Below are 16954 nucleotides of genomic sequence, written 5' to 3' on the forward strand. Positions count from 1 at the left end.
AATTTATGAGAATTGTCATGCAAGAGCTCTTAACTAGTTTTCCACTGTGTAGGAATGAATCATAGGATGAAAATGCTTTGAGGAAGGTTTGGAAGGTTCAGGAAGTGTCTAAGGGATCCCTGGAATTCTTTTAGAGAGTTCCACAAGGTATAGATGCTATGCAACCGCGGTTGTGGACTTCTACAGGAAGTCTGCAGGGGCTTCTACAGGAAGTCTGCAGGGGCTTCTACAGGAAGTCTCGGGATTTCTACAGGAAGGTCTGTGGTTGGAGTTTTGGGTGATGGAGGAGTGGAGGAAGTGTATGGGTGAATAGGTAGGATGGAAATGAGGTGGTAATGGCTCAGCAACAGTGAGGTGAGGAGATGAGGGTGAGTGTAGAGGCAGATTTGTCTTAGAGGAAATAGAGGGAATGGAAGGCAAAAAAAACAGGGGATATGAGCAGTGGGGTAGTTGAGGAACAAAGGGCTTCATTGGAGGATGGATAGTTGGTCTGGGCATGGTTCGGGAAGGTAGGAGAACGATGGAGTAGCGTTGCACGGTGTAAATGAGACAATTCATCCAAGTCCTGCAAGTAAAAGTTATTAACTTATGCCAACAGCTTATTAAACCAATGAACAGCAATGTATTCGTGAAGGGAACTGATATATGGTACTGAAGCAATGAAGCATTCCAAGAAATTGACACTCATGGACACTTCTATCAATCACTAAGACTGCGTTCAAGAGAGCATTAACATGTAAGCAAACTTTTTTGAATGGGCAGCACAGTCTGCGATCCCTGCCTCTAGAAAGAGGTGGATCATGAGCATACAGTCAGCCTGTTCTTTTTTAACTGTTATTCACTCTAATCTACTCAGCCTACTTCCAAACAACTACAGCAATTCTAACTGATAAAACCAATCTGTTTAACTTCTACAGGAAATCCAAATCAGCAATTGTTTAACCACTACAGGAAATCTAAATCAGCAGCTATACTCGAATGCATGTAAAGTAAAATGGAAACGAAATGCTAAAGGAACAATATTGATACAAAGGAAGGAGGCCTGAGCTCTTAGGTTGGGCCCAACCCCGAGAGCTTTAGGCTCCTTTAAAAACTCAGAATTTGATCCAAAACTGCTTGCTTTTATTCATAATCAAAAGTCTAATGTCATGCCAAAACTGGCTTACAAAGAGCAAAAACCAAATGGACTAAGTAGCTGCTACGAAATGACTAACCACTAGCTACAAAAATGACTACCCACTAGCTAACCAAAATGAGGCCCTAAGCCTTCTTATTTATACAATTTGAGGACCCAACAGTCCTCCTAAAATTTAGGGACTTGGCTGCCCAAGACTTGTAGTTAACAGCAGTCCTACTTGACTTGCTTGGCTGCCCTTGTGCTCATTGATTTGGTGGCCTTTGAACTCCGAGATGATGGTGGAGAATTCGAGGTAAGGGCCCATAAATGAAGGGGACACCTTCCTACAAATCCTCTAGCTTGTTCTCCCACGAATTTGGCTGCCAAGTGCTCATTAAGACCTTCAATTTTGTCTCCAAGTTGACCAAAAAGGCTACACAAAGCACCCATTAGACTTGTTGGCATAATGACTAACCAAATTCACTCTATTAACATAAAAATAATCAAAAACATGCAATAAACAAATGAGAATGGTGGACTAAGCCAAATTAGGAGGTTGAATGAGCCCAAATAATTGTACATTTTTGGAGCTCATCATCACCCCCCTACTGAAAGTGTTGCTCATCCTCTGAGCAACCAAATCTCTCCCCTTGTCTTTGATGGCCCTGGTGACTTCCTTGGCTAGCATCTCAGCCGATTTCTCCTTTGGCTTCCCTCTTTTCAAACTTTCCTGTAGAAACTGTTCTCTGGTTTCCTGTAGAAACAGTCCTCTGTCTTCCTGTAGAACAGTCTGCTAACTTCTTGTAGAACCAATTTCACTGATTTTACTTGCTTGGCTGGGGGTGCCTTCTCCTTGAACTGCGCTGCCTGAAAGCTGACGAATCCAACACAAATGGCAAGTCTAATGTATTATAAAAGCACACACGTACAATGAACTGCTCGAGAATAAATATTGCATGCCAAAGCTGGATGGGAAAAAGTGTTTCCAGGCCTTTAAATCACTGTTTTTCCATTGGTTAACCTTGATTCACGTTTCTGTTCCTGACATGACAATACTTTCCGACTGTGGCAGCTTTCTTTTCTTCATAAAATGCTTACTGCAATAGCAAATATGGGAATAATAACATATTTGTATCCCACAACCAACCCAAATATAACATTAGTTTCTGCTCCAGGCCTACATGAATCGGCAACATCTTGGACAGGGCTGTAAGCATTACTAGTGTAGTACTCAGTGACAAAACCAATAACAAGGCCAGACCACAAACCAATAGCACCACAGAAGAAAAGCTCCCAGTTCTTTACAACCTTCTGGGCACCGAAATTGAAGATAGTGAAGGATGAAGGCAATGCAACTAGGCTTACAGCAGCAATGCCAGTAGTCATCACTACTGTGGAGATAATAAGTTGCTTTTTCAATACAGGCTCAATTTCCTTCACAGCCTTGATCTCAAATATGTCAGTTGCAAACAGAGTTGTGATTAAGCAAGCAATGATACCCATTGAACTAATAAGCAAGGGATAACACATGGCAGTAAGATCATGAGAGTTTCCAAATGGTGATATGGATGCAACAACCAGAGCTACACAGGAAGATTCAGCATAGGACCCAAATAGATCTGATCCCATATCAGCGATATCTCCAACATTGTCACCAACATTATCAGCAATGACAGTTGGGTTGCGTGGATCATCTTCAGGAATGTTCCTCTCAACCTTGCCAACAAGATCAGCACCTACATCTGCTGCTTTGGTGTAAATACCACCACCTACTCTACCAAACAGAGCCATGGAAGAACCACCAAGACCATATTTGAAGATGTTGAAATAAGTTTTGCTAACCATTTCATATATTTTTATCCAAGATGTTCTGCTAATTTTCGTTTATCTCCATCTTGAGACAAGACAAACAATAGTTCCACAGCATGAGCTTGCATTTCAGAGTATGTAACTTCACAAAAAGGGAAGCAATACCTGAATTTGAATACACTTCGAGTGAATCATGTTGCAAGTGCAAGTTGACCAATCCGCTGAGCGCTCAGATTTCTGTGTGATTTTTGGAGTGAGGTGGCAGAGACATGTGTTGGCCATGCAGACAGTTAGGCTATCGTGAACTGCATGTTCTACTTATGAACCGTATGTTTTCTTCTTGATCCGCTGCACTGGAGTTCAAGCAGCTGACACTAACTGTCCGTTTTTTGACTTTCACGTGCATGGTTGACCCATGCATGCTGCGTGACTTGCTAGAGAACTGGACATCAAGTGAACCTTCCTAAATTCGTGGCTTAATTCCATCACTCCATTCGTTCATGCAGTTCTTGAATTAGATTCATGCAATAGAGGAATAGGTTTTGTCACGTACCTGAAGCCAAACGGCTGCTTGTGAAGCTTCTTGCTGCTGCATGCTCTGATTCTTTGATTGCATGAGGCTTGGCTAATGATTTTTGATTGCTTTTCCTTGTGCAGGTGTCCTCTGGCCGGATCTGAGCTGCATGTAATCGTTTCCCCGTTCAACTCTGCCCGTTCAAGCTGCTGCTGCTGCATGGTCACAAAACCAGAACTTCTTTTTGCCATTTCTCCCAAAAGGTAGATCGGATTGATCTAAAACTCGGTGAGCATGTTCCTACCATCATTATGCATCTCCCATAGCAAATTCGTGATCAATGGATGCACGGATTTCGAGAAAAAAGGAAAATGGCTGAATATTTCAGAGCTTGATTTCTCAGAAACCGTGCATCGGAATCGGCTGAAACTGCTTGGGTAGGTTCCTATCACCCATGTGCATCTCCCCATGAAACAAGTTTTAAAACGGATGCATGGATATGGAGAAAATGCAAAAATGGCTGATGGTGATGGAGGATGATTTCTTGGAAACCGTGCATCGAAATTGCATGAAACTGCTCAGGCATGTTGTCATCAACCTTGTACAACTCCCCATAAAACGGTTTGTCAAATGGATGCATGGTTTTCAAGTTATGGCATAAACAAATTCTGCTCTATGTGTTTTTGCTTCAAGGCACTTTGCATTTTGGTTGCATGGTATGACAAAATGAATTTTGGCTGTGATGCAGGTATGGAGATGATGGAGGAGGAGTTGGAAGATTGCATGAGGGCTTCTGAACCCTTGAGGAAGCTACCATGTTCGCCAACCCACTTTTTGAAATGCATGCCTAGCTTCCCACAATTTCTACAGGAAGTTCCTGTAGAAGCACAATGAGAAGCACAATGAAGTGGACGAATGATGGAGAAAGGCAAGGGATGGACACACAAGTGCTTGTAGGCCTAATCAACAGATTCTCGCCATTAGATTCACTTTTGAAATTGTATTTGGCTCGTCCAAAGGTTCTACAGGATGTTTCCTGTAGAAATACAGAGCTTCCTGTAGAAGACACCGTTTTGAGGAAAGAAGCATAATGACATGAAAAAAATGATGGAAAAGGGGTGAGGAATGGAAACATGGATGTGGGTAGGCCTCATGGACATATTCCAAGCCTTCAGGTCCTCCTCGAAGATCAATTTGGCTTTTTTTTTTTAAGCTTCCTGTAGAAGATACGAAACTTCCTGTAGAAGGCACAAAAACTCCTTTGTCTTTGTTTTGAGTGATCCACCTGACCTACAATGTCCTTCTTGCAACCTGAAATTAGCCAATGGAAAATAGTTTTATTTTTTCTTTTTTCTTTTTCTCTTTTTTTTTTTGAAAAACAACTAGGGCGCCTCATGGAGGTTTTCACCCTAATTGCCTGCCCTGGGCGCCTCCAAGGGAGGTTTTCACCCAGAGATCTTATTCTCTTTTCTCTTTTTTCCCAACCCATTGACCGCTTCATGGAGGTTTTCAATCAATGAGCCAATCTAAGGCGCCTCAGAGGAGGTTTTCACCTTAGATTTTTATTTTTTTCCTTCTTATTTTCATTTTTTCTCTTTTTTTTCTTTTTTCTTTCTACCCTACCCTACATGAAAAACAAAATCATTTTCAAGTATAAGAATACTTCCAATGGAGCCATGTGCACATTGAGATTAGAGAAAAAATGATGTGAGGGCTCGAAATGCATGCTTGGACAAGTATCCAGATCTCAGAGACCAAACGATCTGGCGTTGAAGGGATCAAACAAAGCTGAGGAAGAAAGTACTGTTGCAACTTAGTGACCTTCTGAAACCATATCTCAATATAGCTTTGATATCCTTGGTTCTTTTGCTGATCTGGATCATTCTTCATGTCACCTTCTATCATGACCTTCTGATCTTCCTCTTTTTGTTGATCTTTCTCTTGAGTACATGGAAGATTTGATGGTAACCATGAGGGATCTCTCTCGATCTCTGATTTAGATCTCTTTTCTTCATCAAGTGCAGCCCATGGTTCTTTGATCTCCTCTTTTGAATCTTCTTTTGCTGGATGTGATCCTTCAATGCTTTCAAGATGATCTCTTTTTTGCAATGCTTTTCCTGAGCTTTGGTGAACATCATTGAGCTCACGAGGAATCATTTGCACATGTTGTGCCTCAGATTTGCAATGGGGTTGAGCTGCTCCATTGTATGGTTTTGGAAATGGTACGGGTAGTTGAGTGGATGATCCAGGTGGATATTGGTGGCCACCTGCCAAGTCCACCTGGACCCCCACCATTGTCTTTCTCAGCATTTTCAGTTTCCTTAATTGTAGCACAACTTACTATTTTTAGCAGTTTTTCGGGTCCTGAACTTCCGGAGCCGTTTTGAGGCCCTAAACGACGTTTTTTGGGAAATCTGGGGGCAACATGGGTCCATGGACCGATGTTGCCCTTCCCAAAGTGGTAGTGCTCGGATAGATCTTTCTAACGAGCTATTGTACGCGTCAAACAGAGATCGTATGCCAAAGTTACGACCCCGGGAAGTTGATGTACCAATTTACCCAAACGGGGCCCACAGTTTGGCGTTTCATCTCCTAGGGTTAGGTTTTGGAATGTTAAGGGTTGTCCATTGTTTCTCAACAATAAATAGGCCTTCGAGCCTCATTGTAACACAGTTCAGAGGCATGTAGCCATCACATCTCTTCTCAGAGATAAGCTACCATCGCCCTAGCTAGTTTATTGCCATTTCTGTTTGTAAGCATATTTCAGTATTTTCCATTAATGAAATGAAGTATTATTTCCGCTGCATCTTTGTGTATATGGTTATCTCTGTAATTTGTTGCGTTCCTGTTTAAATACGGATCAGTGGTATCAGAGCGGTCTGCTTTTTCTCTGTTTTTCTTTGCATGTCCCCAACAAGGTCGGGATATAAGGAGTTAGGGCTTGAACTGGTTGAACCTTTGCAAGACCAGCCTCGCAAATCCCGACGGCCTCCCATGGCGGACGAGAAGAAAGACGAGGGGGCAGGAGATCCCATCAAAATCTTGCTCGAAGAAGCGCTCGAGCGACAACGGAACGCGATGATGGACAGCTTTGCGCAGATCCTTCAGCGGCTACCCAGAAGCGGCGCATCGGCTTCCAGTAGCTCCTCTGGAAACACCACACCCTTTAAGGTACAAGTTAATTTTGAAATCCCCATATTCGAGGGTCAGATAGACGCCGATGCCGTAGATAAATGGTTAAATCTGCTAGAGGGTTATTTTTCTGTTCATGAATTTTCGAGTCGGGAAAAGATTGTTTTTGCTCTTCTCAAAGCAGCCCCCCACGTCAAGGACTGGTGGGAAACCTACTGCGAGCAGAAGGATGAAAGTATTGGCTCACTGTTTTCAGCCGCACCCACCTGGGATTCGTTCCGGGATGCCATCAAGGAGCAGTACTACCCTGTCGGAAGCTATGAGGATGAATACATAAAGTGGACCACGCTGCGGCAGGGAAGGGACCAAGACGTGCCGGAGTTCACCAATCTTTTCCATACCCTTCGCACAAAGTTGGGTATCAAGGATTCGGAGCAACATTTGATACTCAAATACCGTGGCTGCCTGCACAAGTACATCCAGGAAGAAATACAGTTCTTAAACATCCCCTCGCTCGGCGCAGCATACCGGTATGCCGTCAAGGTCGAGCAGAAGTTTAAACAAAAGAAGCGAGACTTTGGATCTGCGAATCCAAAGCAGGGGAAAGGTGCCCCTAAACCACAGAACAAAGGACAAAGCCAAGGCGGGACAGCCCAAGACAACCAGCCGAAGCTGCAAGCAAAGAGCAACGCCGCGAAGCCGAGAAAGGACACTGGAAAATGGTGCGAGTTCCATAAGAGCTCCACTCACAACACAAGTGAGTGTCGGGCCAAGCAGTCACTGGTGGCTGAGCTAAAGGTTTCAGAATCAGATGCATGTTCCGACTCTGAGTCAGAACCCGATAAGGGGTATGAAAAAGGGAAGCATATCATTGATGCGGATCCCAGCGCCACTGTTGCTACCGCAAAGATCCAGAAAAATGAACCCGAAGATCCAGAGGAGGAGGAGCGTCTCTTCCACTCCCAGATGTGGGTAAAGGGCTCCCCGATACAGTTCATTGTTGATAGCGGGAGTCAAAAGAACCTCATTTCGGCAGAGGTCGTGAAGCGGTTGGGCTTACCGACCACAGCACATCCACAACCATACACCATTGGGTGGCTTCACCAAGGGCGAGATCTTCGCGTGAGCCAGCAGTGTCGCCTTCCATACAACATCAAGCCCTTCACGGATGAGGTATTGTGTGACATTGCTCCCCTTGAAGTTTGTGATGTATTACTAGGACAACCATACTTGTGGAAGCGACATGCTGTGTATGAATCAAGGCCCCGTGCTGTTATTATTACATTGGGAAATAAGTTGTTCAGGATACCAGAGGTAGCACCACCTGCCGCCATCTCTTTGATTACTGCAAAACAATGCAGTAAGATCATTTCCAAAACCAGGAAATTTGTTTTCCTGATGATACGCCCTCAAGGGAAGAAGAAGACAGTGGCCACGGCCTCCAAACGGGGTCCCTCTGCACGGCAGCTACAGATGGACAAGATTGTGGAGGAGTACGAAGACATTTTCACCTCCCCGGCAGGGGTTCCTCTGCACTGTCAAGTCAAGCACTCCATCGATCTGACCCCAGGTGCGCCGCTACCCAATGGACCAATTTATCGGCGCTCCGTTCTGGAGAACAATGAAATCAAGAGACAGATTCAGGAGCTCCTGCAGAAAGGTCACATCCGTCCGAGTTCTTCGCCCTGTGGTAGCCCGATAGTGTTGGTACAGAAGAAGGATGGGACGTGGAGACTCTGTATTGACTATCGGGCACTAAACAAGATCACTGTCCGTAATAGGTACCCGATCCCGCGGATTGATGACCTCCTAGACCAACTAAAGGGGGCGAAATATTTCAGCAAGATCGATCTGAAGTCAGGATATCACCAGGTACCAATTGAACCCTCAGATGTGTGGAAGACTGCCTTCAAATCCAAGGAGGGCCTCTTCGAATGGTTGGTCATGCCTTTCGGATTGACGAATGCTCCTGCAACCTTTATGAGGCTAATGGATGACATCTTGCGGCCATTCACCAACTCCTTTGTAGTAGTATACTTGGATGACATTCTGATCTTCAGCCAGAGTTGGGAAGAGCACCTCCACCACATCCGACAGGTTCTCCAAACACTGCGGCAACACAAGCTATGTGCCAATTTGGAGAAATGCACTTTTGGCATGACCGAGGTTCAGTATCTGGGATACATCATTGATGAACAGGGGGTGCATGTCGATCCAGCCAAGGTCCAAGTCATTCGGGATTGGCCCTCTCCAACCACTCTAACAGAGCTCCGCAGCTTTCTAGGTCTTGCCAACTTCTACCGCAGGTTTGTGTTGGGATTTTCTCATATTTCTTGGCCCTTGAGTCAAGTCACCAAGGGCGGGGCGAAAGCAAAATTCTTTTGGTCTGAATCTCAACAGAAGTCATTCGGGAGTTGAAGGATCGCCTCTGCACGGCACCAGTGCTCGCGTTACCAGATTTACAACAACCATTTGAGGTCGAGACAGATGCCTCTGACTATGCTGTTGGGGCAGTCCTTACTCAACATGGACATCCAGTGGCATATCACAGTGAAACACTTTCAGACACAGTCCGGAAGTACCCCACTTATGATAAAGAGATGTATTCCATTGTACAGGCCTGTTGACAATGGAAGCATTACATTTTGGGGAAGGAAACGGTCATCCACACAGACCACCGACCTCTGCAGTTCATACAGACCCAAGGGAAATTGCAGAATGATCGCCATCAGAAGTGGTCTACATACCTGCAACAGTTTCACTTGAATATCAAGTATAAAAAGGGCAGCACCAATAATGTTGCAGATTGCCTCAGTCGACCACCGATCATGGCGCTAACCACCGTGCTCAACTCTTGCGGGCACGAGACTTCTGATTGGCCACTTCTCTACAAAAGCGACCCAGAATTCGGCCACACATACCAGACACTCTTGGAGGGTCGGCAGTTGCAGATTTTCACCTCCAGGATGTCCTATTATGCCACCTCGGTCACCTCTGTGTTCCTTCAAGCGAGCGTGCCAAGATGATTTGGGAAGCACACTACAGTCGGGCTGCTGGGCATTTCGGGGTCGAGAAAACAGTGGCAGTACTGCAAAACTATTTCTATTGGCCGAATCTTCGACAGGATGTTGGGAAGTACATCCGATCATGTACTGCATGTGCCATTGCCAAACCGACCATTAAGAAGCAAGGACTCTATACCCCGTTGCCTACCCCTAGTCGACCTTGGGAATCCATCTCCATGGATTACATGTCAGGCCTTCCTTCCACTAAGCATGGAAATGACTGTGTTTTTGTGGTCGTCGACAGGTTCTCAAAGATGGCCATTATGATGGCCTGCAAGAAGAATATCACAGCAGAAGCCACTGCTAAACTCTTCTTTGAACGAGTGTGGGTGCACTTTGGGATCCCACAGTCTATCGTCTCAGATCGGGACAGTCGGTTCTCAGCACCTTTTGGTCCAGTCTCTGGTCAATGCTGGACACCAAACTCACGAAGTCCACAGCCTTCCATCCTCAAACTGATGGCCAGACGGAGGTTGTCAATAGGATGATTGTGCACATTCTGCGCATGTATAACTCAAAGCATCCACGCACATGGGACGAGAGCCTCCCCTACGTTCAGCACAGCTACAACCGAGCTCTTCACAGCTCCACTGGCCATAGCCCTTTTCAGGTGGGTTTGGGATTCCAGCCACTATGCCCCATTGATGTGGCCATGCCACTTGCAGCTACTCACATGAATTCAGCTCATGTCCAGTCCGAAACAGATAAGGCCACCAGCTTCATTGAGCGAATCCAACATATTCGCCAGCAGGTCCATGACATTCTTGAGAAATCAAATGCCAAGTACAAGCAGCGACATGATCAACATCGGGTGCCACACAAGTTTCAGGTGGGCGACAAAGTCTGGTTGCATTTGCAAAAGGAACGCCTTACTGGAGCCTATCGAAAATTGAGACCACTCCGATATGGTCCTTACACCATTACTAAGGCTATGGGAGACAATGCATTTGAGCTCAGCATTCCCCCATTCCTTGGCCTGCACCCAGTATTTAATGTGGACCGCCTTCGGCCATACTTTCCACCATTGTTAGACACATCCGACATTGCAGAACAGCTCAAACCCACAGAATTAAATCCAGATTGCATGGAACAAGCTGCAACTGATCGGATCATGGACACACAGATCAAGAACACTCGCCAACAGAATATCCAACTGTATCGAGTTGTCAAAGCGGGCCAACTCCTTCAGCAGGGCAAGTGGCTCACCAGGGAGCAAGTTCAGCAGAAGTTTCCTCATCTCATGGAGGAGCTCAACGCAATGGGGACCATTGCTTCCTAAGGGGGGAGGAATGATCCAGGTGGATATTGGTGGCCACCTGCCAAGTCCACCTGGACCCCCACCATTGTCTTTCTCAGCATTTTCAGTTTCCTTAATTGTAGCACAACTTACTATTTTTAGCAGTTTTCGGGTCCTGAACTTCCGGAGCCGTTTTGAGGCCCTAAACGACGTTTTTTGGGAAATCTGGGGGCAACATGGGTCCATGGACCGATGTTGCCCTTCCCAAAGTGGTAGTGCTCGGATAGATCTTTCTAACGAGCTATTGTACGCGTCAAACAGAGATCGTATGCCAAAGTTACGACCCCGGGAAGTTGATGTACCAATTTACCCAAACGGGGCCCACAGTTTGGCGTTTCATCTCCTAGGGTTAGGTTTTGGAATGTTAAGGGTTGTCCATTGTTTCTCAACAATAAATAGGCCTTCGAGCCTCATTGTAACACAGTTCAGAGGCATGTAGCCATCACATCTCTTCTCAGAGATAAGCTACCATCGCCCTAGCTAGTTTATTGCCATTTCTGTTTGTAAGCATATTTCAGTATTTTCCATTAATGAAATGAAGTATTATTTCCGCTGCATCTTTGTGTATATGGTTATCTCTGTAATTTGTTGCGTTCCTGTTTAAATCCGGATCAGTGGAGGTGTGAAATTGAGATGGAGATGGATGGCATTGTGATTGGGTAGGCATTTGAGGTTGCCTTGGTGGAGGAGGAGGCGATGGTTGTGGATGAGCAGGTGGTGGAGGAAAATGAGCGGGATGAGAGTTGTACTGGGGCCTCCACTCCTGATAAGGTGCATTCCACTAAGGTTGTGGCTGAGCATAAGAGTGAAACGAATGAGCAGCTGGTTGGGCATAATATGTATCTGTGAAGGAGCACGGAGGAGGAGGTGTGAACCAGTAAGGATGAGCAGGGGGGCCCCAAGGAGGCATGAAAGTGGCTTGGTAGGGGTCATAATAGGTCTCAGGTGTCCCTTGCAGCTCCTGCTGGTAAGATCTAGGTCCATGCGGCCTCCTTTGGTTCATATAACAGAGTGATTCAATGGCTCCTTTGGCTCTCTGATAGGCAGCTTTGATTCTGGGTAAGGAAGGGCACTGATCTGTAGGATGGTATTCTTCACAGATGAAACACACTTCTAGAGAGTGCATTAGACATTTGTTCCTAGGATGCTTTCTAGTGCACCTAGGACAAAAAATGGCCAAAGCCCTCTTGGCTTCTTCTTGCTTCTTTTGGATCCGCAAGGTATCCAGTTGCATGGCAAGAAACTGCCTCATATCACTCTTGAAATCTTTGACCTGATTTTCAAATTCATCTTTGGACAAGATGTTGCTCCCAACATCTCTACTTGTAGCCATTTGCTCCAGAGGAATGTTTTCTTCTTCTTCCCCCCTAGAGGTTCTTTAAATATGCCTTGATGTCCACCCAGGGGTTCTTTAATCACAGCCATCGAAGAAGAGATAACGTTGGCTGTGTGAAGCAGTGGGGGGTTGTGCAATCATTTTTCTAACTTATCTCTACTCCTACAAGGCATGAAATGAAATCTTTTTGGTTGATTTTTGCTTTTTCCTACTTCTACTTGCAAAACTGAAATAGATTGAACTGCAACTAACTATCTTGCGAAAATGAAAATGCGGAATTGAAATGAAAGCAGGAAAGGACTAATCTCTTTTGCTCAAATGAAATTGCAGGAATGAAATGCTAGGCTACGCTTGCGAAATTGAAACACTAATCTATGCTTGCAGAAATGAAATGCTAGTCTATGAAAGCAGGGAATGCTAATCTATGAAAGCAGGAAATGCTAATCTATGAAAGCAGGAAATGCTAATCTACTTTTGCATAAATGAAATTGCATAATGGAAATGAAATAAACTACTTAGCAGAAGGTTGTAGTAGAAAATAGAAGAATAGCAACAATCACCAATACTCTGCCGCTTCCCCGGCAACGGTGCCAAAAAGATGGTGAGCTCCAATATTGTAGCAATAATGCTACAACTCCTGGGGCTTCCTATCTCTAATTTTATCAACCCGGTAGTTCGTACAAACTTGGAAGCGACGGTGCTGTATGCACAAGTACTAGCTCTTGTCGCAGCTGTCACTTGGTCAGCTGGCACAAGTCCGCTAGGGCTCGAGCCAACTTCTATATGCTCTCAGAAAAAGCTTGCTAAATGATGGACGAAAGCTATCTCAAAGAAAACTAATCTACTTGGCAAAAATGAACTGAAAGCCAACCAAAGCATGGAAACCCTAGTAAACCCTAATTTTACCAGCTAATCTAACTAATGCGAAAATGAAGATGCAAACTTATGAGAAAAGGTGCCACTACTTCTATGATGATCAAATGCATATGTCTATACTGCCTTTAACTAGAGAAAACATCTTTTTGTATTTTGGACTAATTCATGAGAATTGTCATGCAAGAGCTCTTAACTAGTTTCCCACTGTGCAGGAATGAATCACAGGATGAAAATGCTTTGAGGAAGGTTTGGAAGGTTCAGGAAGGGTCTAAGGGATCCCTGGCATTCTTTCAGAGAGTTCCACAAGGTCTGGATGCTATGCAACCGAGGTTATGGACTTCTACAGGAAGTCTGCAGGGGCTTCTACAGGAAGTCTCGGGATTTCTACAGGAAGGTCTGTGGTTGGAGTTTTGGGTGATGGAGGAGTGGAGGAAGTGTATGGGTGAATAGGTAGGATGGAAATGAGGTGGTAATGGCTCAGCAACAGTGAGGTGAGGAGATGAGGGTGAGTGTAGAGGCAGATTTGTCTTAGAGGAAATAGAGGGAATGGAAGGAAAAAAAAACAGGGGATATGAGCAGTGGGGTAGTTGAGGAACAAAGGGCTTCGTTGGAGGATGGATAGTTGGTCTGGGCACGGTTCGGGAAGGTAGGAGAACGATGGAGTAGCGTTGCACGGTGTAAATGAGACAATTCATCCAAGTCCTGCAAGTAAAAGTTATTAACTTATGCCAACAGCTTATTAAACCAATGAACAGCAATGTATTCGTGAAGGGAACTGATATATGGTACTGAAGCAATGAAGCATTCTAAGAAATTGACACTCATGGACACTTCTATCAATCACCAAGACTGCGTTCAAGAGAGCATTAACATGTAAGCAAACTTTTTTGAATGGGCAGCACAGTCTGCGATCCCTGCCTCTAGAAAGAGGTGGATCATGAGCATACAGTCAGCCTGTTCTTTTTTAACTGTTATTCACTCTAATCTACTCAGCCTACTTCCAAACAACTACAGCAATTCTAACTGATAAAACCAATCTGTTTAACTTCTACAGGAAATCCAAATCAGCAACTGTTTAACCACTACAGGAAATCTAAATCAGCAGCTATACTCGAATGCATGTAAAGGAAAATGGAAACGAAATGCTAAAGGAACAATATTGATACAAAGGAAGGAGGCCTGAGCTCTCAGGTTGGGCCCAACCCCGAGAGCTTTAGGCTCCTTTAAAAACTCAGAATTTGATCCAAAACTGCTTGCTTTTATTCATAATCAAAAGTCTAATGTCATGCCAAAACTGGCTTACAAAGAGCAAAAACCAAATTGACTAACTAGCTGCTACGAAATGACTAACCACTAGCTACAAAAATGACTACCAACTAGCTAACCAAAATGAGGCCCTAAGCCTTCTTATTTATACAATTTGAGGACCCAACAGTCCTCCTAAAATTTAGGGACTTGGCTGCCCAAGACTTGTAGTTAACAGCAGTCCTACTTGACTTGCTTGGCTGCCCTTGTGCTCATTGATTTGGTGGCCTTTGAACTCCGAGATGATGGTGGAGAATTCAAGGTAAGGGCCCATAAATGAAGGGGACACCTTCCTACAAATCCTCTAGCTTGTTCTCCCACGAATTTGGCTGCCAAGTGCTCATTAAGACCTTCAATTTTGTCTCCAAGTTGACCAAAAAGGCTACACAAAGCACCCATTAGACTTGTTGGCATAATGACTAACCAAATTCACTCTATTAACATAAAAATAATCAAAAACATGCAATAAACAAATGAGAATGGTGGACTAAGCCAAATTAGGAGGTTGAGTGAGCCCAAATAATTGTACATTTTTGGGGCTCATCACGTGCTTTGAAGCAGTATCATGATAGGAGATTACAAGGGAAAGTAGCCCAAAGAGAGTGCGTCCGTTTACAAGGTTCCAACAAAGGAACCAGAGTTCGATTTAGAGCATGCAAAGGAGACATTCATGGAAGCTAAGAAGAGCTTCGCAGAGGCCTCCACTTCAGGTAGTAAAGATAAACTAGAACCAGAGATGGACCCATCAATGCTCACTACCTTTCTAGAGACATGTATGAAGCTGCTGCGCAACAACAAAGCAGTGAAGGGGCTGTAAGAAATCATAACTATATGTGCTGGACCAGGAGAACCGTGTGTAGTCTGGAAGCTCGTGAAGCACACAATGCAAATAAGAAGGGAGATGAGATTGACTGCACAAATCAGGGAATATGAAATGGATCAAGTGATTTTGGATCTAGGATCGGACGCAAACGTCTTGCCAAAGCAGACATGGGAGCGCATGGGCAGGCCTGTGTTGCAATGGTCTCCTATTCGATTATGAATGGCGAACCAGCAAAAGATCCTACTAATGGGAAGGTTGCAGGGAATAACAGTAGATATTGAAGGTGCGAGCACGCTTGCAGATTTCTAAGTGATAGAGATTGTTGATGACAATAATCCCTATCTCACACTACTAGGAATAGATTGGGCCACTGACATGAATGGAGTGATAAATCTAAAGAAGAGAAAGATGATTTTTGAGAAAAAGTCACTACGTGTAGTGGTACCTTTAGACCTTGTGGAAGGATCGCACTACATAGAGCCGGTGCACGACTATGATAGTGACGATGATCTAGCCTGTATCTACAAGATAACCGCTTGGGAGCAGGATTGGGTGAATCCAACAAAAGATGGTAGGATTTCGTGGGAGCACGAAAGATCCTGCACCTCAGATTCAGATGAGGAAATAGAACGATGGTAGAACCGGTTACATGAGGTAACCATTCTCAATTGCAACATGATGATAAGGTCACTATACTGCATGGCAATAGAGGTAAGAGATCTGCCTATGTATGATAGGTTGACATCGGCGGATGAATTCCTAAACAAAATTTGAAAAAGAAGTGTCAGAATAGCAGTGGTTCGATGCTCTGAAATGGGTACTGCGTGCTACACCCACAAGGTGGTGGGGTACACACCAGCGGAATTCTGAGGACTGTCAAGAACGCAGAAGAATGATGCGACTACAATTTGGGAAACCTCAGATGTGGCTAACAGACAAGTATGACAGACAAGATTATCCAAATGTACACCTCGCGAAATGGACCAAGGTCTATGGGGAAGAGCCACAACCTAAGTGGGTGCGTCTATTCTATCATACCCTGGATATCATACCCATGAATTGGTATACTGAGACAAAGCTCCACCATGGCACAAGTGAATGGGATATCTTGCGTGAAGGATTCCTATTAACCTTCACGTTTGAGAATCAGTAGTGGGATATTGTTGATGATGTGCAACAAGTAGTCAAAGCGGCTATCTTCAAAATACCCCAAGAGCCAGTGGAAGTGCTTCAGCCGAAATGGGCAACCCATCTGAGCTGCGCGCTGGAGTGTTACAATATAAATATTGAAGAAGATGATGAGGATCCATAGAATATTAGCATTCCAGAAGTTGAAGGCTGTCGCGAGGTTAGAGGACCATTGATTGAATATCCTGACATCACTGTGCCACTAAAAATGAAGTAGGTAAACATTGGGATGGAAGCTGAGCCAAAATATGCAACACTTGGTGATTATTGGGATGATGCCATGGTGGATAAGGTCGTTGAGTTACTCCATGAATACTAATACTTATTCCTGACCAAGATTACGGACTTAAAAGGGATTGTTGGTGACTTAGGGATGATGAAGATCACCCTAAAACCCGATGTGAAGCCAATCAAGCAAAGGCCTTACCACTTTAATTTGATGTATAAGGAAAAGGTGTGCGTAGAACTATAAAAAAATGCTTACAACTGGAA

At 44.5% G+C, this 16954-nt stretch overlaps 1 pseudogene; it reads right to left on the reverse strand.

Moving 5' to 3' along the window:
• Positions 1-2200: 2200 nt before the first annotated feature.
• LOC149218327 (pyrophosphate-energized vacuolar membrane proton pump 1 pseudogene) lies at positions 2201-2908 on the reverse strand (annotated as a pseudogene).
• Positions 2909-16954: the final 14046 nt, after the last annotated feature.

The sequence above is a fragment of the Pinus tabuliformis genome, chromosome Q (assembly GCF_031772625.1).
Source record: "Pinus tabuliformis cultivar Carrire ecotype Pingquan chromosome Q, CPIR1, whole genome shotgun sequence".
Taxonomy (NCBI): Eukaryota; Viridiplantae; Streptophyta; class Pinopsida; order Pinales; family Pinaceae; genus Pinus; species Pinus tabuliformis.